The 15,139-nt window shown below is 34.6% G+C and overlaps 1 long non-coding RNA gene across 1 annotated transcript; it reads right to left on the bottom strand.

Moving 5' to 3' along the window:
• Positions 1-12,179: 12,179 nt before the first annotated feature.
• Positions 12,180-13,696, bottom strand: LOC116176681. The gene is made up of 2 exons (XR_004146488.1): positions 13,119-13,696; positions 12,180-13,072 (listed from the first exon to the last, which is right to left on the bottom strand). It is a non-coding gene; the product is annotated as an uncharacterized LOC116176681 (long non-coding RNA).
• Between the last annotated feature and the right edge of the window lie 1,443 nt (positions 13,697-15,139).

Raw genomic sequence — 15,139 nt, 5'->3', positions numbered from 1 at the left:
ATTTATATTTGTAACCACCACCTTCCAAATGCATTAGGAATAATGTCATTAAAAGGGAGTTGACAGCATATTTGTGTACTTTACTTGTTAACACGACCCATCCTTTCTTTTAATGACCTACTGAAAGCATAGGTGTAGAACTATTTACATTTAAATACCCAATTTGGTCCGGATTAAAGCATTGTCATGACATAATTTCTCACTTATTACTCAGTTATTACACTTTAACAATTTCTCTTTTACTTGTTGACTAATTTACTTATAGCGTACAGGTTGTAATATGCGATTAATTAATGTAGCTTTTCCTGTTCGGCAAGTGGACATTGTTAGTAGTTCGCGTAACGATTTCAATCTCAATTGACACAAGAGTTTTTAGGAATTTTTTCGTATCTATCGGTTGCCGTTCCGTGTTTCCATTTCTACAAATATTTATTTAACCTTAATTATCGTTTCGTTTTCAAATTTTTTAATGTTTCTATTTTCAACTTCAAATATTGTATTTCGACTTCGATGTTTGATCTAAAAATGGGATTAGCAAATGTAGCACTCTTAAATGTACCGGAGGTTAACTCTATAAGGTGAAAATTGTACCTGCCATTATCTAATATTTGCTGGGCACCCCGCACCCCAACAAGCAGCCGACACTGTAGCAGGGAGTAACCCACCTGCGATAAAAAAAACGATGTCACTGACACATTTACCAGAAAAATATTCTAATAAAGCTTGCTTTGAATTATTTCGTTAATTCTTCGAAGTACGAGTTTGCATCAGCATCTTCCAGATTACTGATGGGTACCAATAATTGTCCAAATTTCTATATTGGATATCGTTTTGCCGGAAAGAGAATTAGCCTTGTCCAACAAATTGGATTATTTAACGTTCTAATTTTTCTTCTTGAATTTAACATCCGTACGAGACTCTAATACAACTTTTGGTTTTTATCTAAGGGATTGTTAGGTTGTTCCTCGAGTTAAAGTTTAAGCTTTTATTGCCAGAATTTTCCAACCTACGTTTCAAACATTAAAAAAAGGTTGGCTCCCGGAATTGCCGAAAGCAGGTTAGCCCCCGGAATTACCGAAAGCGCTAATAAAGAAAAACATGATATATTATGGTGCACAATAACAGCATAAACTTCAACCACTACAAAATTTACTTCAATTACCGTTTATGCTATTAGGTATTAGACATTTCCGGCAACTTCCAATGATGATCATAAATAAAAGTGCAACTTTGCGTCCAGTGGCGGACGGGTAAATGTAATCAGAGATAGTTAAATAAAAAAGTACAGCTGTTCCTCAGTCACCTCACTTTTTGTTTTAGATTCTTGGTAACCTTTAATTCTGCCTAATTCTATGCTTCTACAGGTTTTTCGCAGCCTTCAGTTCTTTGTTGTAGATTTCTCTGATTCCTAATTCATATATTCTGCATTAGATTTAGGATTTATCAGTTTTCGAATACTTTGGATTTAAATGATCTACTTTCGGTTATACTTCAACTCTTTCAGATCCCTATGATTCCTCAGATTCTTCAGTTGATTTGCAGCATTCCTCTGATCCTTTAGATTTTTCAATTCTTTAGATCTCTTACATTCTTCATATTATTAAATTTCAATCTGCACTGTATCTTTTACGGAGATCCCATTGAGGAGCCACGAATTTGAACCACCCTGTACGGAGGCGTTAGAGAGGTTTCATCTGTGTCCTTTCATGTTAGACTACCGTTGGCATCACCTTGCCACTCACGAGACAAGGGTACTGAACCAACTGGAGGAAGCATTCTTCGGAGTGTATTTAAGACTGGCCAGGGGTATTAGGCATATTATGTAAACGGGACTTTTTCAATTTTAAAAACTAGGTTGGGCATTCTTAACTTGAAATCGGTTGTTCATCCCTCTATGGTGATCCGTGTGTAAGTTTTTAAAACTAACTAAACTCGAGAGCACTCGGTGGTATGATTTTTGATGTTTTTTGGATATACCCCCTAATTTCCTACAGTTTGCCCACAAGAGGGCCTAATTACCAGCGACCTATCGGAGAAGTGTCCGGATGCCAGCACGCCTGTCCAGCCCGCCACTGTTTCCGTTTTTTTAAAGAAACTATAGTGCGCTAAATCATTTAACAGCTGCTTGTTCCTGCTAAATATGTTTGTTTTTTAAATTAATCGTATGGTGATAAATCATGGGGTACAGACAATGGGTCATTACTTGGACTCGTATAGTAATCAACGGTTTGACGCCCTGAGTGAGAGCTGGCATTGTCATATTGAAAATGTAGTTCACCTATTTTGATTCATATGCAAGTTTCGATGCAGGTGTCGGTTAAATTTCGTGAGTATTCCCTGGCATCATTTGACATGACCTCCTCTATGTTGTGCGGGATCTTAGATCCAGATCATGGATCGTTGGTTAGCCATTGAATTATTGGCATAAGAAATACATTGTAAACTTCAAATTTTAGGACTTTCTCACACTCACATTATTAACGAGCTCCTAGCGAGTTTACAAGTTTGCGGTGCTTGTCCGTCTGTTCGTTAGCACGATTTGTCGATAACGAATGGACCGATTACAATGAAATGTTCTAGGTGGAATCTTTATCAGATTTGTAGATCGGAGTTCGTGAATTGGCCCTTTTGACATTTCTGTTAGTTATGAACCGAATTGCATGAACTATGGGCATAGCTTTAGCCATATAATACGCAATTCTAAAAGTTGAGTCTAATCCATTCAACATTCTGAGTGCCCTTTTTGTATCTCGACCATTTATGAATTGAATTTAAAACTTTTTTTATTTATAAAGGTATTTGAATGAAATTTGATACATCCCTAGCAACACAGTTCCGTATAAAAAGCGTTTATTGAAGACTAAAACCCTACTTATATAATACGCATAAATGTCCGGCGGATGTTGCTGTATTCTTGTAGGAATATTATGCATTTATTATTTTCCATTGATATATGATATGCCTATGCGTATATTAAGGTGGTGTTATATACGTTTATAAAACGAATGCTAAAAAACGGTTATTTATATACGTATTATCAACGTAGAAAGTGAACTCTATGGTTTATATATATGAATAAAAATCGAATTTTAAAAGTAGATATAAAATCGGTCTACACAAAAACGTATACCATACTACCAATACCGAATTTATCCTTTCAAAACGCTTTAAAACCGTTTTTAAACGTAGAGTGTGTTTGCTGGGATATGCACTTGGAATAATACCAAATGTAGCCCCAGGTTAAAAATTTGGTTTTGCGAATGCTAGAGCCATACCCAGGAGCTCGTTTGCTATATTTTTTTGTACGTTTATTATTCATGGACTCTTGCCCTCTCTAAGTTGGTTTAATTCAGAAATAGGATGATTTACACATATATTTATAACATTGATATTCCTCGTGTCACTGTCGTCTTTTGATTTACCGTTCTGCCCTAGAGAATTTAAAATGCGGTGTAAAATAAGCGATTCCATTCCATCTTATAAGTACAAGGTGAATTCAGTCTGTGCAATGTAAGAGATGCGAAATCTTTTGGGTCTATCACATTTTCACTAGTGTTTTCTTACCAAAATTACAATCGCATGCATTTTTTTCAAATAAATAAACGTTTTTCTCTCTCTCATAATGGTTCAGATTTCTTCATCATCGTCTGCATCGTGTTCGTCTCCGCCTTGATATTAGCCTTGTTATTCAAACTACTTCTCCAATGTTGTACTTTGCTGGAAGGGCGTGTTTTTGTTGACTTTGTTTTCTATGGCCAATTTCAGAACACAAGTTAACGGGGTGTGAACTTAAATCGCTCTGGAAACTAACCCCGGATGAGGTTGTGAACCATATATAGGCAAAAGACCCTCTTCAGAGATGTTGTGCAGTTATTTCGAGTAACAGGGAGCGTGACAAGCAAAAGTAGCGGTGGTTGTGGACGACCACGTGATTCACCAGAGACAAGTTACGAAAATCAACAACAAACTCGAAATCGACATCTTTGAGGACAAGTCTAACTATTCTTGAGGCCTAGCTGACAGCAATGAGACACCCATATCCATATTGCCCGTGGTTTATAGAAAATTTTTAAGATAATTCCACAAAGCTGGCTACATAACCCTTGCGTGTATGACGATATTAAAAGCAACCTTGAAAAGTAGGTGTTTGGGCAGCACTGAACGAAAGTGATTACAATTTTAACCGATGGAGTTCCACTTTGGCCTATCCGAGTAGGTATGCTAAAATCGACCGTCTGCCACCTCAGGTCATGTTACTTTAGGCGCTGCGGTACTTCTTGCGATACCAATTCTAAATCGTTGTTTTTTGAGAAAATAAGTTATACACCAAATGAAAACGTTAAGATTAGCTCTTAAAAAGATATTTTAAAAAAATCGTGAACATTTTGATGACTTAACCCTGTTTCTTTTTTAATTTGTCTCTGTAATTATATGATTATCTTATCTAATTATTATCAATTTATTTTAAGTGAAACTAATATTTGATGCAAATATTCATTTACTTCCTGAATCCTCATGATTTCATACTCTAGAAGATCCCAAGGTATAAAATCTATTCCTAATATACCTATACCTATGCAGATCAACTATAATTCTCCTTTGGGTACAAGAGTGGAAAAGAAGTTGCACGGTCAATTATTTTAAATAACAATAAAATGACTGCCGGTTTACAATATTAAATGACTCATTTCCAAAGGAAAAAAGAACACCGAAAATGTTAAATATTAATACAACCTCTTACCATATAATTTAGTCTAGATTACAATAATTGTAATTAATTAGAATACATTATCTCATAAGAAGAAATTGCAATTTATGCAACATTTTCGACTTTATTATACGATATGAAAGATTAGATCCTGCGAATGACCGCAACGACGCATGCCATGAGCATAATTTCGAATTACATTCCGGCACGTGCAAAATAAATGTTGAATCATTCTATATGTGTTTTTTTGTATCGACTTCTGACCAAATACTCTTGCACCTACTGGTTACGGAATGCATAATCAGACGTTATCGCGACTTTCTTTAGACACTACCTTCCCTATTTCCACCTATCGTCTATTAGAAGGAAAGGTCGTTGATGTTTCAAAAAATAAGTAAGAATTACCACCACCAATTAACTTACGTACAGCATTAACCAAGGCAATTAGTACATTGTAACTTCATCGCACAATGGTTAGTACCTTTCTCGAATTTGGGACTTTTAAAAAAATAAGTAAGTATCTAAAAATGATTGATTTTTGGTCAATGTCATAGAAAGTCTAGTTTGTGCTAATTTTATCTTTAAACGGTCGTCGTCGCGCCGTGCCATTCTTGTGAAAGTGATCCAGTAAAGGTATTGAATTTATGAATGGAGAAGATCAATAGAAAGTTAACTGTGTAAATATGCTTATTTTATTGCTGTTATTTGTATAGGTAGAGGTTCTTAGTTTTACCTACCAGATGGCTCGTTAGTTGCATTTACCCAATGACACTGTTTACCTAATAATAAAGTGTCGTCTCTCTTGTTCATTATTGTTTGTGATTTATCCACTTGAACCACAACAATACAAGCAAAGCAAAATGATTGATATAGAATAAAATGTTGCGTACCTACAGCGCAAATACTTCAAATTTGCTTCTTTTGCAGGTAATAATAATATTTTATGTGGCGCTCGAACCTGTTCGAAATAAGCTTCAAATGTGTAACATCTTCTGTTTTAAGTGAATTGTTTTTGTTTGCTACAACCTTTTGTTCTAGTGACCTAGAACAAGTTCTCAATTGTTTCGGTAGATATTAGCCATAAACTAGCGATAATTAAATAAGTACCCCGAATTATTTCCCAAACTTGAGTACCCGAACATAAAACGTTTGTCGATTTCTTTTAAAACCTAACTCTTGTAAAATCAAATAGGAGTAATAGTGGCTTACAGTGGAGAAGTATTGGAAATTAAAATTAGAGGTTTAAAAGCTCGTTTAAAAGTGTCTTAGGTTTAGATCTCGAATTTAAACAAATCCCATCACTTATACTCTGTGCAGTCGAGTGACTTCTATTACCTATTGGTTACTTGAAACTTCAAACCTATTTATACAAAAATTTGAATATTTTGTGTGACTTCGTCTTGTCTCATAGGGCATAAATATTAATGTTGCCGGAAATTAATTTTATTAAGCGAAACAACCTTGTTAATCATATCACTTATTCAAATGGTACCCAAGCCATTGTAAAACGCCAGTAGTCACTTGACGAAGAAATTCGTGCTGCTTTTTTAACTCAACCATAGCTCTACATGTTTGTGGTAAATAAAATCGTAATTTCACTGCTTACCGCAGCAGGTACCTTAATGTGAACCTAACGTACTTATACGTATATCTAGCGTTTATTTTTATCCACTTTTGTGACAATTTTTTTGCTACTGTTACCTTTTTTCAATTTTAGAGTTGGCCGCATTCAAAAGTTTGTAGATTGTATAGACGCAGTGCGCTGACACGCAATTACTGATTTCATGCGTTTAATACCAAATAGCGCATTAAAAAGCACAAATCATGGTGATTGCCACCTGCTACTGACTATTCGGGTATCTACAATCGATTTTCAGCAATTGCACTTGTGCCTACATTTGTAAAAACTAAATGTAGAGCATGAGGCATTTGCTCCAACAATAAGATCATTAACATCTTATCTGATGTATAATAAATTTGGAACAATTTAGATTCGATTAAATCGGATCTAATATTCTTGTTGGTGGCGTAGTGAAGCTTCGTAGACGTGTTACCCGCTACGTTCTGAAAAAAAATGGTATAAAACATTTAGGTAATTGAATGTGGCGTGAAACCAATTTATTTAAATTGATTTACGAGTAAAACACGTAGATCTATCTGAAAAAGGAATTGCCTATTAACATGGTTGCGGTTCAATACCTGCACTGCACTGGTATGTATCGACCTGCACCATCGTTTCTGTGAGTATATTGTATCGATTTATGAAACTTTTGGTTTAAAAAATTTTTCAAGAAGCATTCGAGCTAAATTTTCTGATTTTCTCAGAGAACAATATATGCTAGGTCTTGCGCAATAAGCAATACATGTTTATGTAGTTTAAAAAATTAAGGGAGAGAGTAACGCCATATGTAATTTATACGTAGGTTTTACGATGACTCTTCTTGGTCAATTACGATATTACAAACCGTATTCGTGAAATCCCAACAAGATTTTAGCAGAAAATTGAGTTGACTTATTCTATTTACTTTTTAATAGTTTTTATTTTGTACTCTACCACTTGGTTTACCCAAAGTAACATGAAAACCAAAATTTACTGGATCGTAAACACACCCTTATCTACTCCGGAACAAATTTAACGAGCGTCGTGTAACAGAGAACAGAAAGATTTGCTGTGAGTACAAATACCATCCGCACACCTGCGCATGCGTGATTTTGCCCAACACTCAACTCTTTTTATGTCGAATAATATGTGTATCAAATTTGTACAATTCAATTCTGAATTAAAAACGTTAGTGAAATTACGAAACGAAGTAACGTGAATTCTTGATCGTCAAATATCAATTTTCGCTGAATAATCTAAACAACTGTAACTACGGCACAGCTTTATACAACAATAATGTCGTACAAAAACCTTAAGAGGATAAAATTTAACAAAAGAACACGCTTGCAAATCTTATTTAATTCAAACGTTCTATGAAATTAAATAAAGCAGTTATTTTTCACACCTATCTGGTGTATATTATTCTAACCAAGGACCAAATCATCAGTTACGTAACAAGTTTTTCTCAAAAATATAAAAAAAATGTTACACAAAACAGCAATATAGTTTAAATTTCGACGCGATAGGACACTTTTAACTGATTTATCTTTACATGCGACTAATTTTATTTAAAACAATTCCAAACACCTTAAATCTTTCCCCACCTAAATTAAATCCCCCACAACAAATTTAATGTTTACTCAAACACCACAAACCCAAAAGATAAAAACCGTTTCACTTACATATTAAACTCATGTATGATCTTCGCTGCATGTAGACTTTTTGTCTTTTGCGTGCAGCATTTCCAAAAACGATAAAAATCGGCAATTAATTGTATTGTGAGAATTTGCCTGAAGCAAGATGGGATACCGGTATAACTTTATTACACTTTAATTACTAAAACTCATAAAAGGTGAGTGGGTGTTCTTTGCAAGGAAAAAATGTGTGAAATTGTAGAATACCTTTGTATTGGATTAATGCTTAATTACCGAATGCTGTATACTTGCATGTAGTATCAAGTTATAGCAAGTCTCTGGCATGTATATATCATTTCTGATGAAGATTACGTAGCTGTATTAACGCGCCTGGCTGCTCATTCGTGTAAATAGTGAGATTATTAACTTACTCTGTTAATAACATCGTGCACGGTTGTTTCATGTCTTGAATTAAGTACTTGTTAAGTGCTTAGATGCATGTTTATTCTACTCGATGCTTATGTAAACGGAATTGCAAACGTACATTTTTGCTGCTCTCCGCCTTGCGTGCCCAAAATTTGATAACTGCTAATTGACCAAAAAGACTCATAAATCAGCTGCTAATTAGAAAATAAGAAATAACCAAAAAAGGGACTTTTCTACCATCTGGATAAAATCTATCGATCGCTCCACAAGAAAAGGCCACATTCGGTATGAGCTACAAGAGTGGCCATCGCCATGGTGAAGTAAACGGCTTACGGTAATTATACAAAACATACATTTTTAACACGACATTTATAAAAATGGTGCCCTTGGTACCAGAGGCGAATCGCAGGATATTTTATAAGTTTACAGCTCCTGGCACGCAGACAGACACCAACTGTAGGTATATGATGAAGATATCACCGTATGCGGACAATTTGCACCCCATAAATCCGCGCCGGACCCTTACACCCTTGGGGTATTTAAGGGATTCGATTAGATATATAATAAATTCGCGCCGGGATAATTTGCATCGAAATAATTTTCACTTCGCACCCTAAATTTCCGCTCCAAGGGTATTTCGGTTCTGGTCCACTCAACGTAGGAAAAATAGAGCGAGTAATTAGTGTAAAAATGAATGTTGGTATACAGTGACATTCATTTAGAAGTAGACATAGGTATTTGTGTATTGTTTACACTATGTCTAGTTTTAAATGACAAAAACTCTTCTGAAGAACGCCTAATTTTATGCAACCAAAATAACTTCTTAAAACAAATGGAAGATCTGGCTGTTATATTAATTGGAATATTGCTGCTTTGACTACCGTATTTTTATTTTCGTTCGTGTGCGATGTATTCAACTAAAGAAAAAGTTGATATTGTTAATTGGTATAGTGCCGGTAACAGTTTAGCGTAAGACACTTATTTTCTCTGTTGATTACTTTAAAATTAGCGGTTGTTTAAATGCGATCCATATAAGGCACCGTAAATAACCCTAAATTTTAACGGAGGATATGAAATGTGAAATGTGACCCATAGCCAAGATATTCTTATAGTTCAGTAATCTAAATAAAACTTTGCGTGGAGAATTTTATGTAGATTACTTAAGTAGAAGAATATTTTTTACTATGGGCTTTCGTTTACAAAATATTTACGAGAAACTAAAAAAAGGGATCTTTACACACAACACATTCCAAAGATTCATACTTTCCAGTGAGGCATTACTCCATAAACATTTTGAGTAGTGGTCAATTTTGTATGCGCATAATATTAGCATACGAAAAATTCGCGTAAGGAAAACTATTCCCGAAGGACCTAATTCAGGATTGCATTTACAGAGTGTCTCAACAATATGGATTGATGTACACTTTTCTGTATAGAGTGAGGACAATTGGCACGGGGATATATCGAATTTTCTCTTCCTTTATACTTCTATATATTTGTAAATATCCTCTCTTTATGGAAAAATGTTAATATTATAATAAATAATACGAATATGTTGTGGTCATGTTTGTAACTAAAATTGGAGTGATATATCGAACATGTTATTACCGTAAAAATCGTTAAGCAACTAAAATGTTCCTATGTATTTTTACGTGTCTGGGAATATAAGGTGAAAAATTAGAACCAAATGTGGTTATAAAAAACATTACATTACTTCTTTTGTTTCATGGATTTTTAAAAACCTGGCTTCATTTAGAAATCAATTCGCTATTAATTTTTTGTTCATAATACTATTTATCTTTGGTCATATATCAAGTTAGCAATATTTGTAGCCGCTAGGTGGCGCACTTATAAATTTTGGGTTACTTCTCCGAAAATTTGAATGTGTAAATGTGTATTTACATTTACAGATAATTAAAGGGCATGAAAGTACCTACACTGTTTTCGAAATATCATTAAATTCCATTCAAAATTCTAGATAAATTTGAAGTGCTTATTCGCCCCCTAGTGGTGACTGAAGGAAACTAAAACTAATTTCCCGCATTTCCTCTTGATCTTACAAAAAATGGAGAGTTCTAAAATATAAACATTATTTACATTATAAGATTTAAGGATGAAATTAAAAGGAAAGGATCATTTTAGACACTCCCTTACGTTGTAGTTTCATAGTAAAATCACGATATGATATGAGCATGTGAAAGATGCCAAAGACAAGTGGCGCATAACTATTTTTCTTCCAATTTTGTTGTTGAAAAGAATAACCCAACTACAAATGGGCTTTTATACGTTGCATTTTCCGTAGCGAGTATCCTATTCCGACAGTTCGTCCGTGAAGTACTTCCACTTGATTCCATTTCTCCTATGCGCGTATATGCAGGTATATGTTTACGATACCCCGTTCTGCGTTGAGTAGGTACCATAATCCAGAGGTTAAGAAAGGGTATGCGTAATACACTGGTTAAGGTTGCATAAAAAACTCTACAAAAGTGCCCATTACACTTTTTTTGGTAGTTTCTTAGTTTCCAACCAATTTTTTATTGAAAAGTTAAACTATTTATTTTATTTTCTTACATTTGCATTTATCTGGAGACGTAAGCATAATCGGAGAGTCGATTCCAGAGATTATCTGACAACTAGTTATCTATGGTATTTAGGGGGCTATTTCAATACATTTTGTAAGCTGCCAGGCCAGTATTGTAGGGGCCAAACAACTCCTAAGCGGATTTTTAAAGTGCCGCCGGCGCCGTGAGTAAAAGCACGCTCATGGTAATAAAGTGCCTTTTTAATACAGCTTCATTAAAGTTGTCTTGTAAATAATCTGATTAAATCAATAGTTGAGTTGCGCATGTGCACATTTTTTTTATTCATCTGCTAGTTGCTTGAGGTGTCATAAATATCGATAAGACGTTGTCTAGTATAAAAACAGTCACGTCCATCATCGCAGGAAGCCGCCCACTGCAAAGCTAGTCGCCTGTCAGATGTATCTAATTATGCTCTTATATTTCTACCTCTACCTAGTCCATTTTGCAGTGGCCGTCTCCCTGTGACTATACGACTTCTAACACAGGAAACCAGACATTCATAATGTTCTTTGCAACAAGAATAAATTATAAAAGAAAGCCTTACTTTGGAGGCTTTCGCGGTTTTTGGGCCGTTAGTCTACGTAGCTGAAAACGATAGCGACCCTTTTATATCCTTAAGAACATGTGTGTACCAAAGCATAAGCACAATGCAAATATTTGGCGCCATTTCGGCTGAAATATGAGAAATCACGTTACTGCCCCAAATGCGTGCGTCCAGACCCTTGAACCGTATAATAATCTAGCATTTTAGACGGAGTTTAAATACCGCCATATTGGGCGCAATCTTGAATATCTTCCTTTCGGGCCATTTTCAGACTTGGAAAGAGGTACAATCTGATTCCGCGGAGTAGAAATAGGGAGAAACCACTTATAACTCAATTGTTACACGAAATGCTTCTTGCATGAGCAAGGAGAGCAATGAATGTAAGTATTGATATTAAATAATTTTATTTTTATGTACAAAACTAGAAGAGCATGAGAAGAACGATGAAGGAACTGTGATCGTATTGCTAAAAATTCTAAATGTGCGAACAGAAACGATGACCTTTGGCAAAATTAGTTTGGTGACTTTTACATTCCAACAATACTAGAGCAGGCAATAAAATAACTATACTCAGATACCCATTTTCTGCACGCACATAAACGAATTAGAAAGATTTTTAAATTCGGAAACTTTAGCGTACAAAAATGACGGAGAACGTTCTTCAACTTATTTGGGTTGAAATAAAGCATTTTTGGTTAATTTATTGGTATGTTTAATGAATGGTAATTTTATAGCAACTAAAAGAGACATTTGCACAAATTTTAAACTGTAGATTTTACTGCACGCCTACAAATAAACGCCAACGCATAACTGTATAAAAAATTCATAATAAATAAATAATATACCTACCCATTATAGACCATGTGGGCATAATTGATTTACAATTTTTCAATATCTACAAACACTTTTCGATTGTTATCAAATCGAATAGGTATAGCTGTTAATGACGCAAATACAATTATTGTGAGCAGATTTATGACTGGATTATTGTACAGCAACTATGCATTATCGGAATATCTGTAAATCGCACACAATTTGATTAATACTATGGAGCACTACATTACAGTTTCGTTAGCATGGTGTACTTAACTAGAGCATAAACCCTTGTGGTTATTGGTGACTCTAATAAAATTATGTTGAAGGTGTACATAATGTAACGGAATACAATATTTAATCAGTCTTAGGGAAGAATTGAAATTATTTTAATACAGAATGTCATTTCCGATCTTAAGATACAGCTGATATAACAATTTCACTAATACACTGTTTAATAAATAAATAGCTACCCTAAAATGTAAATGGCAAATTACTTCCTGCACTAATTTATGAAACCCTTTTACTTATTTGGCCGTTTACTTTATTTATATCCCGTTTTCAAACCTAGCGAAGCCGCAAAAAGTGCAAAAAAGAAACCGGCTAACCCAGTTGATGCGGTAAGTAAAATTAATCCACCGACTAAAATTGGTATTAATGTGAAAAATTTCATTTTGTAAGCTAACAAAAGGGGTAACATGAACCTTTTAAGTTTCTTCTTGAACTTCCCCTTCTTTCTTTTCCTACCCACTTCTTCGGTACTATCTGAAATAGGGCGGTTATTAAAACGAATTTGATTAAAAATTATTACCATCGGTCATTGCTACTTGGTTGAGAATCGACCAAGCGGAAACTGTCCTAGGGGTTGGATCCAGCGATCTTCTTACAGCAGATAATTCCCTTGCACCACTTGATACTGTTTGGAGGTAAACTTTTTCAATCGACGCCGTCACTAATACAACCAAAAAACACCAAAACATCATTTAAATACCGGCAAATTCACTTTTGTTTATTAATACAATGCTCCGATCTGCGAAATGGTCAAAAAAAGAATGAATTTGTTTATTGATAAAATTCAGTTGCTAATGTCATGGTCCCACTACCGCACTCGAATATAACTGTACGCATTCTTAAGGCAACTTATATTTTCAATTCCTTAACCATGTTAGCTCTGTTAAGCTTAATATCAAGCATTATATTTGTAAGGTTCCGCTTCACTTTCTTGATATGCTGAACGGTCAGTGAAACGTATATTAAAATCAGTGGCGTTCAACAAATTCACTATCCCCTAGTCATATACGCTCGCGTGCGCCGCCGCGTGTTACAGCACTGATTGAAGTCGGAGTACTTTTACAATGTGACTGTCAACAGTAGCATTAGGCATGCTTTTATGAAAATAAAAATTACTGCTTCATAAACCATGTTATTACTACGGCTGGAAGCTAACGGGCTAAACGTGCATTTAGATAATAGCAGACGTGATTTAATACTTTACTACACTTTAATCATTTTTAGCGAACGAAATGATACCCTTTGAAGCTTCGGTTGCTTGGTGGGCACATATCTAAAAATTTATGCCAAATGGCAATATTAATTTAATGGACGAAGGACTATTTACTGTTCTAACCGGTCATATTATAGAGGTGGACACGCTCAATAAACCGAAGACTAGCTGTTTAATAGCCGAAAATATTTTATGTCGCGGATACTTTTGAAGTGAACTTTGTAATTGAAATTGTGCTCTTTGCTGAACATTTTACTTAAACCGGCTTATGTAATTTCAGCGCGATGCACGCATGTTTCGAAACACGTGCGCCATTATGAATGTACATTTTAACTAGGACGATTTGTACAAGAGGGTTTTCTTTTTTTTGTACCATCCTAAGCTTTACAGACACTTTCAGTTGTTTCAATTATTGTTAGATTAACGTCAATATTTAGTTTTATTTTTAGTATTTTTTTAGCTCAGTGGCGTTGCTAATCTCCAAATTTTTTTATTTTATAAACCCGACTGCCCACCTTCAGTGTTCGAGCTATAGTATACAGGGTGGTGACTTGCGTCGCGCATCATAGGGATTTCAATGTAAAATTCATAACATGCGATTATTGGCTCCCCAAATTATTTTAGAGCAAAAATGTATTAAGGTTTTTTATAGACAAAAATTTTTTACGTCAATCAACCGCGTTAGTTTCCAATTTTTTACATAATGAAGACAGAAAATTGGAAAAATAAAACCTGCATCTTTTTCAATAAAAATTTTATAATACAAAAACTACAATATCCGTCATGCCATGGAATGTCTGCTATAAAACAAATCAAATTCTATCAAAAAGTATATTTAGAACAGCGAATTCAACATAAAGAAAGACCAAATTACTAAAAACGGTTTGCTAATACAACAATAAAATTGACAGTAAATGTTCGAATAAGTCACCATTAACTATGCAAGACAGTAACCAAGTCGATCATAAAATCCAGCTGCTAATTGACAACTTGACATCTTTTTGTTTTACAAAATTCCATGGCATCGCAGATTATTCAAAAAGATGCGGGTTTTATTTTCTCAATTTTCCGTCTTTACTATGTAAAAAATTGAAAACTAATACGGTTTATTGACGTAAAAAATTTTTTTCTACAAAAAACCTTCATACATTTTTGCTCTAAAATAATTTGGGGAGCCAATAATCGTATGTTATGAATTTTACATTGAAATCCCTATGATGCGTGACGCAAGTCACCACCCTGTATAACCTATATACTCATATAGACAAGAGCAAATCTAATCAAAACTCTAAAACAGTAAAAGTCCCCAAGGTATTGCGTTTTTGAGA

This window comes from Photinus pyralis, unplaced genomic scaffold (assembly GCF_008802855.1).
Source record: "Photinus pyralis isolate 1611_PpyrPB1 unplaced genomic scaffold, Ppyr1.3 Ppyr1.4_LG7, whole genome shotgun sequence".
Lineage (NCBI taxonomy): Eukaryota > Metazoa > Arthropoda > Insecta > Coleoptera > Lampyridae > Photinus > Photinus pyralis.
Note: the sequence above shows the minus strand (reverse complement) of the source record. Positions and strands in the feature narration are given on the sequence as shown.